This window comes from Pleurodeles waltl, chromosome 11 (assembly GCF_031143425.1).
Source record: "Pleurodeles waltl isolate 20211129_DDA chromosome 11, aPleWal1.hap1.20221129, whole genome shotgun sequence".
Lineage (NCBI taxonomy): Eukaryota > Metazoa > Chordata > Amphibia > Caudata > Salamandridae > Pleurodeles > Pleurodeles waltl.
In genome coordinates this window covers 93,390,314-93,402,626 of record NC_090450.1, presented here as the reverse complement: position 1 = coordinate 93,402,626, position 12,313 = coordinate 93,390,314, and the positions used below count along the sequence as shown (strand labels likewise).

General features: G+C 41.7%; 1 protein-coding gene across 3 annotated transcripts in view; it reads left to right on the top strand.

The window, feature by feature from the left end:
• GPR160 (G protein-coupled receptor 160) overlaps window positions 1-12,313 on the top strand; it is a 194,179-nt gene that overhangs the window by 55,686 nt on the left and 126,180 nt on the right. For all 3 annotated transcript variants that reach the window (XM_069213184.1, XM_069213183.1, XM_069213182.1), the window contains exon 2: window positions 9,572-9,699. The gene's annotated coding sequence lies outside the window, so the exon portion shown is untranslated. The remainder of the gene's footprint in view (window positions 1-9,571; window positions 9,700-12,313) is intronic.

Genomic DNA, 12,313 nt, shown 5'->3' with positions numbered 1-12,313 from the left:
TTTCTTCTTAAACCACTCGATACACTTCTGTTTGAGATCATATCTAGATCATTTAAAATTCTAGCAGTAATGTCAGGATCCTCATCTCATCAACTAGAGATAATAAAACTGCTGTGTCCTGGACATCCTCAATAGATAAAGTGCTCAAGGGAGAAACAGTAGCCTCAGAATTTGTATCAATGCAGGGATTAATTAAAAAATATTTTTTGAGTTTAAGTTTACGTATAAACTTAAACAGATCAATTTTGGATCTACACGGATCACCAAAGTTACTAGGACAGTAGCTAAGACCTTTAGATAGAAGACTTTTAATCCCTGACGTTAAGACCAAACTTGATAGATTCACTATATTGATTGATGATACATCCTCAGAGTTTACACTTTCCTGTCTCGGGATCTCGTTTTGACTCCTTCCACCTCTTTTGTAACATTTACCCGTTCCTCTCCTGCCCCTCCTAGTTTTTTTGTATATGCCAATCCTTTGTTCTGAGCATTCTTGCCCCGCCTCATCCTCATTAGCTCTAATAAGAAATTATTGCCACTTAGGTCTCTTGGGCAGAAGTGCTAGCTCCATCCTCCACCTCACTGTCACTAGTTAACGAGGTACTTACAGATGTTGAGTCGGAGAACTTCGACAAACCTTGACCACTGGGGAGCCCACCAGTATGAAAAAGATGATCATATTTATTGGAAAAAGTAAAAATTCTGCCAGTCAAGTAATCTCTCTCGTCCCGCTTAAGTTTGCGTGCTTTCCTCTGCATAATTTCCTCTTGATATTTAAGTAGTATTTCCTCCAAGATTTTATAATTTTTTTCAGTGGCTTCTCTAAGGTTTAAACTTTCAATTTCCTTTTCTAGAATGCCAATTTCAGTTTGTAATTGGCTGACTTTTCTCTCAGAATTGATGATCAAAATGTCCATAAGTTTCATAGAGCTAGCAGTTAGCTCCTTGTCCCATAGTGCTAGCAAATCTTCATCCAAATCGTCGTAAGTAGGAAAGATCTGTGATCTCAAGCCTTGGGGGATACGATTAAGTTTTTTGTACTGTTTTAACGTTGTGCCATCCCACCATTTAGATAGTTCATTTTTCTTCAATCTTTCTAGTTTTATAAATTTATTCCTCAGGCCTTCCTCGTGTAAATTACCACCAGAAATATTATGAAAGGTACCTCCCTTTGCTAAATTTTCAAATAATTCTTCTGCTATTTTACTCCTATCCATAGTACAGTAATTAATGTTAAGGGGTCGCAACCAAGCAGCCTCCTCACCCAAACAGTAATAATGGAACAGGGTGTGAATAGAGGAAATATGGCGCTCAGGATGCCAATCCACCCTAAATATGTAATGGGGAACCACACAAGGGACACCCCCTACCCTTAGAGGTGAAAACCACCTCACAACTTAGAAAATACACAATGAGGGACCCCTCTTATATCACAAGAGAAATTTTGAATACACAATTCACATAGAAAACTAATTATAAATATCAGTCCATATGCAACAGTCCAAAGTTTATTCAGATTGTGATTTCACATTAGACTGTCTGAAATCCAAAGAGATTTGTGGTTCCAGCCAACACGTGTTTCGTCTTGGGAAATGTTTATATCCCTTACGACTTCTTCAGGGCTAGAAATCATAAACAAAATGAACGAGTTAAGACCAATATGCTCAACCATCAAGTTCGTGATAAATGTGTGTCAAAGCCCAAGGGAGGTGAAATTTAGATAATATAACCAACTAAGCTAAGAGAGAGGAAAGTGAGTTCAAGGTTAGCACCTGATAGAAAACCTTAAATACAAAACCTGTACCAAATAAAAATCGTACCGTAAGCTCTATAAAAGTAATAAACAAATTTTAGTTAGAATCCATTGTGAGGTTCCCCATTATATATTTAGGGTGGATTGGCATCCTGAGCGCCATATTTCCTCTATTCACACCCTGTTCCATTATTACAGTGCCACAGAGACGCTCCTGGGTAGTGGGCGCTATGTAAACGCAATCCTATACTCCTTACAAATTTTAAAGCCTAGAGGTGAAAGGCACATTTTTTTTTTTTTTCCCTAATTCATTTTTTGGGGTGTAAGTATTGGAATCATTCTATCTACGACTGGGTAATGCTTAGTGATACAGTACTAATGTATTTGCTACTTTTTTCGAGTGAACTGTAGCATTTCACATAATTGTTTCAACTAAACACTTGTGTGTATTTTACTGCTTTTCACACTGATAAATGCATCATTGAGCTGGAGGTCTCAGGGTAGCGACTATCTACCTGGTAACGCACGAATGATAGCGTGAGTTTGTGTAATTGAGAAGCGATTAGCTAGGGTTCATTTATTTGACTGAACACAGCCTTTAATGCCGCCGGAAATAAGCAGCAGGATATGACGTCAGTAGCCAGATAGTGTTCTGTTTTATCATGGCTTTACGTTATTGACTATTGCCTTAGCACTGTGTACATGAGATGCCCTAGGTGTCACCATGCTCTTTGAGAAAGCCTCCCCGAGTACACAAAATGGTGGGTTCCTCGCAGGTTATCCAAACGCTTCATTAAAATTTCTCACTTTACTCCTAGTTAATGTTTGATATTAAATTACATAATTTCAAAAGTGAAATGTGATTAAGTGTGCTTTTCTGCATCCAGATTGTATGTTTTGTGGCCTGTTATATGAAAAGTAATGTTCACTCTAAAAGGTCAAATCTAGTTCTGTTCAGAGTCAAACAGTAATTTCGGTAGCATCTTTCTTTTGCTTGTTGTGATTTTGTTTGCGTCGCCGTATCCGCTGTGTAAATCCTTATTTGTTTTATAAGATTACTTTTTGTTTAATTTGATCTTGAATGCATTACGGCAAGGGGTTGACATTTGTGGTACTAAGCGACGTGACCATAGTCCATAGCACAATTCATAAAATGGCAAAAAGAGAACATTTTTAAAAAGCTGGAAGCTAGTGTGGGGACTGCAGTGGGTGAGTTCTACAATGTGATCTTTTCACGTCCTGGGCTTGTCTAAATGTGCACTTCTGTAAACTAAGTAGTTTCATTGACTTCTTGGCGGGGGTATGTACCCCTTTTGCAGCTGTCCAGGCAGGTTATCGAAACACACCCCATGTCTGCCTTCTGGTGGCTGTGTTGCCGAACATGTAGTGGAAGATGCACAATGTTGGTTACTGCAATCCTTTGTGTGAAGGATATCACCAGCCTACAGGGTAAGGAGGTCAACGCCCTTGCGCATGATGCCCACCAGGTGCTCTGCGACCGCTTTATTTAGTGAACTCTTGCCTTTCCACCTTGAGTGTTGACCATGAGCCCCCCTTTTCTGAAACGATCATGAAGCAGCTCCTTATGCAAGCTATGTAAATTGTAAATGATCGAAAACAAGCCGAGCCCCTTCAACTGTACCGAGTGGCGTGGCAGGAACAATAGTATTTTTTTTTTTCTTCAATGAATTTGGCTAATTTCCTAACAGTTAATGGAAACAACAGTTTTTTTTATTTTTATTTTTACAAATGCTATTACTACATCACAGTATACCATAGCTGGACCATTTTGATGCTCAGTTATTGGGGCGATCAGCCCATGTCGGTGGACACAGCAACGCGAGTTTTCAGCGAGCCTTTCAGTTCAGTTGAATCGATTGGACTAGAACATCTGATAACAAGGATTTGGCCAGGCCTGGAAACATGGTGTGCTAATAGCTTGACGTGACCTGACAAAACCAGTTGGTTTGCCTGTGGAGCAACGTCTTCTCGCACTGTCACGTTTCTCCCCATTGGTTCTTACCTCATCTATGTCCATAGACTTTTATATCTGCATTGTCCAGTATCTTGCTGCCAAAGGACTATGCAGAGATACTTTAGTTTCTCTCTGTGCCTTCTGCTATTAATCTCTTATCTTGGAAGAAAGTGGCTGAGGTGCCGGAGCGGCCAGCTTTAAAAAAAATAAAAGTATATTAACAATACATTATTATTTAATAGTACACACTTTGAAAATACTTTAAATCTTTTTTTTTTCTTCTAATTTTCAATGTCACCTTAAAGCTAGAAATCCCTGGTGGCAATACTGAGGTGTGAATGACACAATGTGAGGGCTGCTTATGAATTTACATCTGTGATAATTAGCTGCAAAGAAGAACAACAAGAAATATCTTATGACAAAAGGGAGCCCTAATGTAGACAAAAGATTATACACAGCTAGGGATCGTTCCATATTTCAACAGACAGGTGACAAAACGTATTTGTTCAAATTATTTTTTCACAGTAAAGATATGAAGTACAAATACAAATGCTGACAGATATTGCTTTATATCCAAACAAATCGGTATTGTTCATAGTAGTGGTATGGTCAATGGCTAGATGGGATGGGGAGTTCCCTGTTGCTTTTGCTCTTGATTTATTTTGTATTCTGGAATGTTGGTGTGTGTGTGTGTGTGTGTGTGTGTGTAGATAGTGGGGAAGGTAACTGTGTGGGAGAACTACCCTCGCTGTACAAGGGATGTTTAAGGTATTCCCTCTTGTGTAATTGTAAGAATACTTCTTGCAGGGTATGCTGTGGCCTTCTGATAACCCTGATTTCAAGTGCAACCTTGTCCTTCAAGGAATGAGTCACTTGGTTGTTAAGCCCACTGGGAGTGCCTGGGGAACAGAGACCATTACTTCAAGCCGCTTGATAAGTCTCAGTGTGGGTGCAGTGACTACGGATTAGAGGACTGGTAGGCGCATTCAATTTTTAGTACCAGGAACTGAAATCTACAGTCCCATGAACTACACTCACTCTGCTCTGCCCAATTGGACTTCTAATTGTCAAATGTTTTCTCCAATTTTCTCTTATACTCAAAGCACCTAATGTGACTAAAGTAGACTGTTTTTAGACGTCAGACTTGCAGTTCCAAATAGGATTTAAATGTGGTTTTCAACAAACAAGAATATCATATCTTGAATGCTGTAATATTTCGGACAACTGATCATTGATACCAGGGCTGGACTGTGGAACCAAAAGCATCCCTGGTGAAAATGCTCCAACCAGCCTACCCCCTTTGCCTCCTTGCAGAATCGCTTGTTGTGCATCTATCCATTCTCTCGCCCTCTTGCTCTTCTCCTTCCTTGATCCCTTTATCTCTACCTCGCCCCTTTAGTTTCTCTCTGTGCCTTCTGCTATTAATCCCTTATTTTGGGAGAAAGTAACTGAGGCGCCGGAGCCGCCATCTTTCAAAATCTGCCTCCAAGGGATCCAGCCCACTGGGTAAATGCCCGAAAAGGCCTGTCTGGCCATGCTTGAGACCGAGCCAATCATGGTAAGGAAAAAACTGCATAGCCAGCAATTCTCAACAGGGCATGGAAATTTGAGAAGCTTCCACAGTTGCTTTACGTTCAGTTAAACATTCATTCACCGCCATTATGTTTGTTTATAGCTCTACATACGATTTTGCTGTCTATAAACAAGGTGTAAGTGTTACTACAACCCTTTTAATAGTACTCAATGTATCTACCTCCAAGGAATGGAAGTTTGAATTGGCCTTGATAGGGTGCAAACTTGTCATCTTCATGTGTCAGCTGACTTAAACTTTACACCCTAAAGCATCAATCTGCAGGTTGCACCTTCTTTTGTTAGCAATCGTATCTATTTTTGTTATTTTACTCGTATCCCCTTGAATTCCATGCGCAAATTACTCCCCGTTTAGAGGTGTATGCAAATGTGCGTGATTAAAAAAAAAAAAATGAATTGAGCATTGTGGGCACAGATCGGTGAGCCGACACAAGCAGGTCAGTGGTACATAACTGAAGAAGCCCATGCCGAAGCATTAATTATCTTTTTCATGAAATAGGAGCACTTTCTTCATTTCAGAAGTGTTAATAATCTACATTTTTGTAGGTCTGGCTTAACATCACAGCTGTAAGCAAGATCTATATACATAGATAAATATTTATAGTTGGCTCCGCCCAGAGGGGTATTCTTACTTCATGCTGTTAACTCTTTGGTGTATCTTTCCGCCTTCTAGTATGTGTTTACATTTCAATGCAAGAGGGACTATTTCACATCTGAAACCTTGTTGTTGGTCATATTCAGTTATTTACCTCTCATTCGCATTCAAAACCAAACGGAATCCTTTTCTGCTACTTACTACCAGCAGGAGTCCTGGTCAAACCACGTCTCAGCCGCCTGCCTTGGCATGTTTTAGCACATGAAAGGCAGGTTGTTGGTTTAGGGAATACTAGTTCAGTTCGTCCTGTTGAACGTACCAAAGTTAATATTTCACCCACTTACAAAATGCCTAAGATGTCCTATTTTAAGACTTCTTTACCCACTTCCTCTTTAAGAACTTTAAATGCGGAGGTCCTAAAACCAAATATATTGTCTAATGTCATTTAGACATCTAAAATCTTTAGAATAATAACTTGATGGAAATATGGTGCCCATATCCCGAATCCTCCAATCTTCTCATGCCTCCAGGACATGTAATTTTATCCCGCATTGGGTAACCATCTTCTATTAATTTATCAGACATAGAGGAAATTATCATGTTATTTGGAAATAAAGAAACCAAATGGACTTGCATGTTTCTGGAGCAAATCCATATATAGAATGCGCTTTGTAATAGGGAACGTTTGGCAATGAACTCGGGTGTACTGTCGGTACAGTAGAGTGATCCTTCGGATAGTGCACCCATTTTAAAACCAGTCTGCAAAACCTGTTGTTTGTGGTGCCCCTGCCCCATGGTGAAAGGTACTGAAGACATCATGTCCTCTAAGTTGAGCAAAGGTCATGAGGCACTTGTATGGCCTCTGCTGCCACCACAATGACACTCCAGTCCTTTCCAATAGAATCGGTGTGCTTGTTAGCTTGACAGAAGTCACACTGCTAGTTGCTCTGTGTAATTCACCTCGATTGTGTAGTTGTACTTATAATTGTTACTGGACCTTTAATTCTGATAAACATTCATCCACCGCCATTATCAAATTTACAAAAGCTGTGATTGTTATTACAATCCCACATTATTCCGGGTGCGTATGTGCTCCTTAGCCTGAATAAGGTCCATTTATATTACTGATTCAGACTTTGACTTGGACTTAAAATTAACTCAAATCTGCATGCTTAGAACGATTTAGGTGACACATTACTATTTTCGGAAACGGAACACATTTTACAGTTCTGAATGTGATTGCGCGAGTCTCTGGTGCCTTGGTTGCTCACATCTGGAGAATCTTCCAAAGCAAGTGTCCCTATTGGTGCTGATGGTAACTGTGAAGGTCACATGTTGCTCACGATCAATCTCCATCACCACAGTGATTGCCACTTGATCTACACTCGGACCTGGTTGCTTTTCACAACAAGCGCTCTCCAACTAGACTGCAACATTGCGGTCTTTTTGTTTCTATAGTACTGGATGAATCTGCAGATAAGCCACATGACAGAGCGTGCCCACTTCACCATCCCTTGACTCCTTTCCAGGCAGCGGTCTCACCATTACAGTTATGGTGCTTTTCAATGTTTGAGTGGACAAGTCTTGATTTGGGCTGGTTCTAGTTCCTTGATGTCCCCGAATTTTTCAGACAATAGCTCACCAGACCTTTGTTATCAGGCCTGGTGGATCTTGGTGACTGCGCTAGCCTGATGACAGGTGGACAGGGAATTTAAGTTGTATTCTAATTTTTCTGTTTCACAACTCCGCATGATCTGGGTAGAGAAGTCTGCCCTTTCTGATGTCTAATAATCATATTCTGCTTTTATCACAGCAACCCCTGCCACGAAAGATCTTGACAGCAGGCATTACCCACTTTCTGCAGATATACAGACTGTCTTCTGTGGCCTTGTGAAGTCTTTCACTATATTGATTGCATTGTTACTTGCTAAATCACGCGAGGTCATGGGTTTTGGCAGTGCAACAATTACGTGGATTGTTCATGTTGCACATGTGCCCTCCTTTCAACTTCACTTTGGACATTCTTGAGTTAAAACGTTTAAGTTCCATCAAAAATATGGTAACACTGTTAGTATGAATTCGGGTCTGCAGCTGGAATCACAAAAATGTTGTCCAGTCTTGTGGAGGGAGCCTTGACACATGTAGCCACAAACTGGCTACCCTAATAAAGACTGTGGGTGGACGGGGCTACAATAAATGATGACCTGAGGGTGTCTGGCGACAACCCCATTCCAACTAGGCTTCTTGCTACTTCCAAATGCTTATCATTCTGGCCTATCATAAAGTGTCCAACTGGGAAACCTCACTAGCAGCGTGGTCAAAGCAACGCTATGCATTGACCACGCTGCCATTACCACGCATAGGTGTTTATTAAGCACGCATGCCTTTACCATGCATATGCATGGTAACGGCAGAGAGAGCAGTCTGGGCGGAACAGGAAGGAGCACCGGCCAGAGGTAAGTGGGGCTGGGTTTGGGGGCAGTTGATTTTAGGAAAGGGTTAGATGGTCTGGTTAGTTTTCATGACAGGGTGGGCAAGGTTTTAGGTTTCGGGGTAGTTTTTAAGGACCGGGTAGCTTTTACGGCAGGATGGGGGGGGCGGGATAGTTTCTAGGACAGGAAGGGGTAGGTTTTAGGACAGGACGGTGTAGGTTTTAGGACAGACCAGTGTAGGTTTTAGGGTAGGGTAGTTTTTAGGACAGGGCAGAGTAGCTTTTAGGGTGGGGGGGTCAGGTAGTTTTTAGGACTGGACAGGGTTTAGGGAGGGGGATCAGGGTAGTTATTAGGACAAGGTAGGTTTTAGGGTTCTGGGGTGGGTAGTTTCAAGGGTGGGGTAGGTTTTAAGATACTGTAGGATTTAGGGTGGGGGTGAGGGTAGTTTTTAGGACACAGCAGGGTAGCCTTTTGGGTTTAGGGCAAAGGCAGGCGGTTGGGGTAGTTTTAGGGTTCAGAGTGGGGGTGAGGGGGTTGGGGTCGTTTTTAGGACAGAGTGGGTTCGTTTTTTAAGACAGGGTAAGGTTTACGGAGGGGGGTCGGGTAGTTTTTAGACAGGGTGGGGGTCGGTTTTAGAACAGGGTTGGTTGGGAGGGGTTAGGGCTCAGGACAGTGGTGGAAGGGGCAGTTTTAAGGGCTTGGGCTTGTGGAGTAGGATGTGGATAAGGGGAGAATTTACGACTCATGTTCCTTTACCAAACATGCTTTTACAACAAATGGTAAAGACGTGGTCGTTGTCGAGACCGCATTTTAAAGACATGCGTGATATACGCGTACATTGTTCTATCATACATCCGCTTCAACCCCTCCAGAGTATTTTTGACCTGTAGGTATCAAGACAGATTGCTGTTTGACTTGTATAGAGAGAACAAAGGATTGACGTCTGTCCTAAATCATATTCTTTTCTTGCTTTTGCACAGGTTATTTTATATTCTCTAAACATAGACAAACATATACAAACCTGCCTCTCTACACTTCATGGGCTAATTAAGGTTGCATTTTTTATGCAAGTGTTCAATTTTATCTTCAAGATAAACCATACCGATTTGTACTTAAGTTGTATTTGTACTCCTTTGTGTTCCTATTTGAAGACTTGTATTTCTCTTGTATTTTTGCAGGTTGCATGCATACCATTAATCATGTTTTTTGTCTCTTGATTCCAGAGTGGACCTCTTCAGAGCATCGAAAAAAGGAAAACATTCAGAAAAATTGACCAGGAGCCACAAGACGTTGCAGGTCATTGCTTTATGTCTAACCGGGAATGAGATGAACTTATAACACCAATCAGGAGGTAAGATCTTTGTTGCAAAGCGTGTAAGTGACGGATTGCTCTGTCAATTATTGCAGCTCCATTGCTCCATTTTTCTGTTCCTGTTAGAAATAAGGTCTCTAGTTGACAGGCGGTTTGCACTCTGTCCAGGTAGGGACCCTCACTCTAGTCGGTATAAGGGAGATACCCACTCAGATAACTCCTGCTCACCCCCTTGGTAGCTTGGCACGAGCAGTCAGGCTTATCTCAGAAGCAACGTGTAAAGCATTTGCACATAACACACAGTAATAAGTGAAAACACTACAAAAGGACACCACACCAGTTTTAGAAAAATAGCCAATAATTATACATATAAAACAAGACCAAATATGATAAAAATGCAACATACAGTAATAAAAATATGAATTCTGCAAGATTTACCCAAAAATACAGTTCCTTGAAGTCATTTTCTCATCCAGCCACCACAGGGCGCTCAGTTGGCATTCACAATCTATTATCCACAAGAGACCGACGCCTCTTCTACTGACTGTTAGAATATATCACCCTTCACTAAAGACCAAGTTATCCGGCCCACAGACTCTCTCTCACTGCTGACACTCAAATATCAGCAAAGCACACCTGCTAGCTGACACTCTCACCTTAAGTCAATCGATCTCAGCCCCTCGTCTGTGCCACTAAGAGCCCTTTAGGTTCTCTCGCGACTACAGCCAGCTGAAGCTGCTCTCATCCGGCTGGAGAGCCTAGGACAAGCTTGCTGAGTCCCAGCAGACCTGCATTCAAAATCCAGTCAGGCCCTTCACTCCCGAACTTGGTTTTCCTTGCAAAATCCAGTCTTTAAGGCCCTACCCATGAGGAAGTGACTTGCTCCTTTGGAGTGACCTCTTTGAAATGCCCACACATATTTAATTTGTCTTCATGCAACTGGTTTCCTCTGTCTTCCAGTTTGGCAGCAATTTAGACACACCATTTGTGCATTAAGAATTCATACTCTACCAAGATTGCTCAGTTCGTTCATACAGAGTTGTTCGAATTCGTCCTGTAGCCTGGAGCTTATAAATTCCTCCTATGCTACCACATGGTCCAGGGGGGTTTTCTTCTTGCTTTTATCTGTTTTGCCCTCACAACATAAATGCGTGGATATTGGGCATGCCATGGAGTTGGTTAATATTCAGCTTTAAAAAAAAAACACAGTTGTGCTTGCACATAAATCATGATTATTGTTTATAGGTAGCACTTCATTCCACACATCTGCTGTTTAATCTTTAAATCAGGTGTTACTATTTTACCTAATTAATGGTACTAACTTTACTGATTTGGGGGGAAGAATGGAAGGCTGGGGTCAGCCTTTCTGGTATTTTTGCTCCCCATTTTCAGATCGCCCCATTGAAGTACTAGTGGTTTAAATGTACATTTGCATTGTGTTCTTCCACATGTATCCCTGCAAGTGCATACACACTCGCGAACACTGCCCAACCTCCCCTCTCGCTGGAATAAGTTGGGAAGTGACACATATGTTGCCTTTGGTGAATTGATGTCTCTTGTTGTCCAGATGTGATTGTCCCATGAGGCTGTTTTCCACACTTTCTGGAATCTGAGAGGGCAGAGGACTCAGGCTTTAGTTTCCCTGATCTTTGCCCCAAAGGTTGCACACCTTGTAAGGCAGCCAGAGGAGCTGCTTGTAGCCATCAGTTGTCATGTTTCTGTTTTCTCACCACCTTTCCACATGGACCCACTGTGTGAGAGGTGGCCACCCACAGTTTGAAGTTCATGCCCTCGCGGATCCTGTGCATGGCAGAAGGTTGTGCACCAGCTCTTACAGCTCACTGCACGTGGTTAAGATACAAAATTTAAAATTCGCTGAAATGTGCAAGTTTTGGTGAGCAACACAATCGTATCTCCCAACACAGTGCTGCTTCTAACTGGGCGCCACACTGCCTTAGTGATCAGGGGTGGCTCTAGGGCGGTGCGACCGGTGCCACAGCACCGGGTTTTGACTTGTGGTGGGGGTGTTGTGTTTGCAAGTATATTATTATTTTAAGCACCTGCTGCCAGTTTTTCTTGCCTCCAGCTATTTTCAGGCAACAATAAAAATGTCAGGATAACTCGGTGATTAATGTTGTTTCTGGAGAGAGATCGGAGTTCTGCCTTGTGGAAGTTTTGCCTCATGTAAGGTAAGGCAGAGGGTTGCAAAGAAGGTGTACCATGCAGATCACAAACTGCATATAATGTACAAAGGTCGGAGTTACTGATTTTGTCAGATCTTTTTGTTATTTGCAGTTTAAGTTGAAATCTTAATACAGAACAGTGAGCTATTACCTGTCATCAAAGAGCTGCATTCAAACTCCAAGGTATTGATTAGAGCGTTATGATTGTTTTCTCCATGCTTTCATTATCCTAATGTTGCAAAAAGGGTTCATTTGGGTAAAAATCAATTCCTATTATTAAAGCAAAACCCCCACGATGGTGTTACAATTAAAATTCTAAGTCATGCTTCTCCAGAACAAGTACTCTTAATCTGCACTGTCTACCAGTACTGGTCACTTGTGACTCCTACACCGTGTATTAACTAACATTTCCTATACACTGGTTTACACACATAGGCTTGATCGTCTCTGTGCTCTTACACCCTACCGGG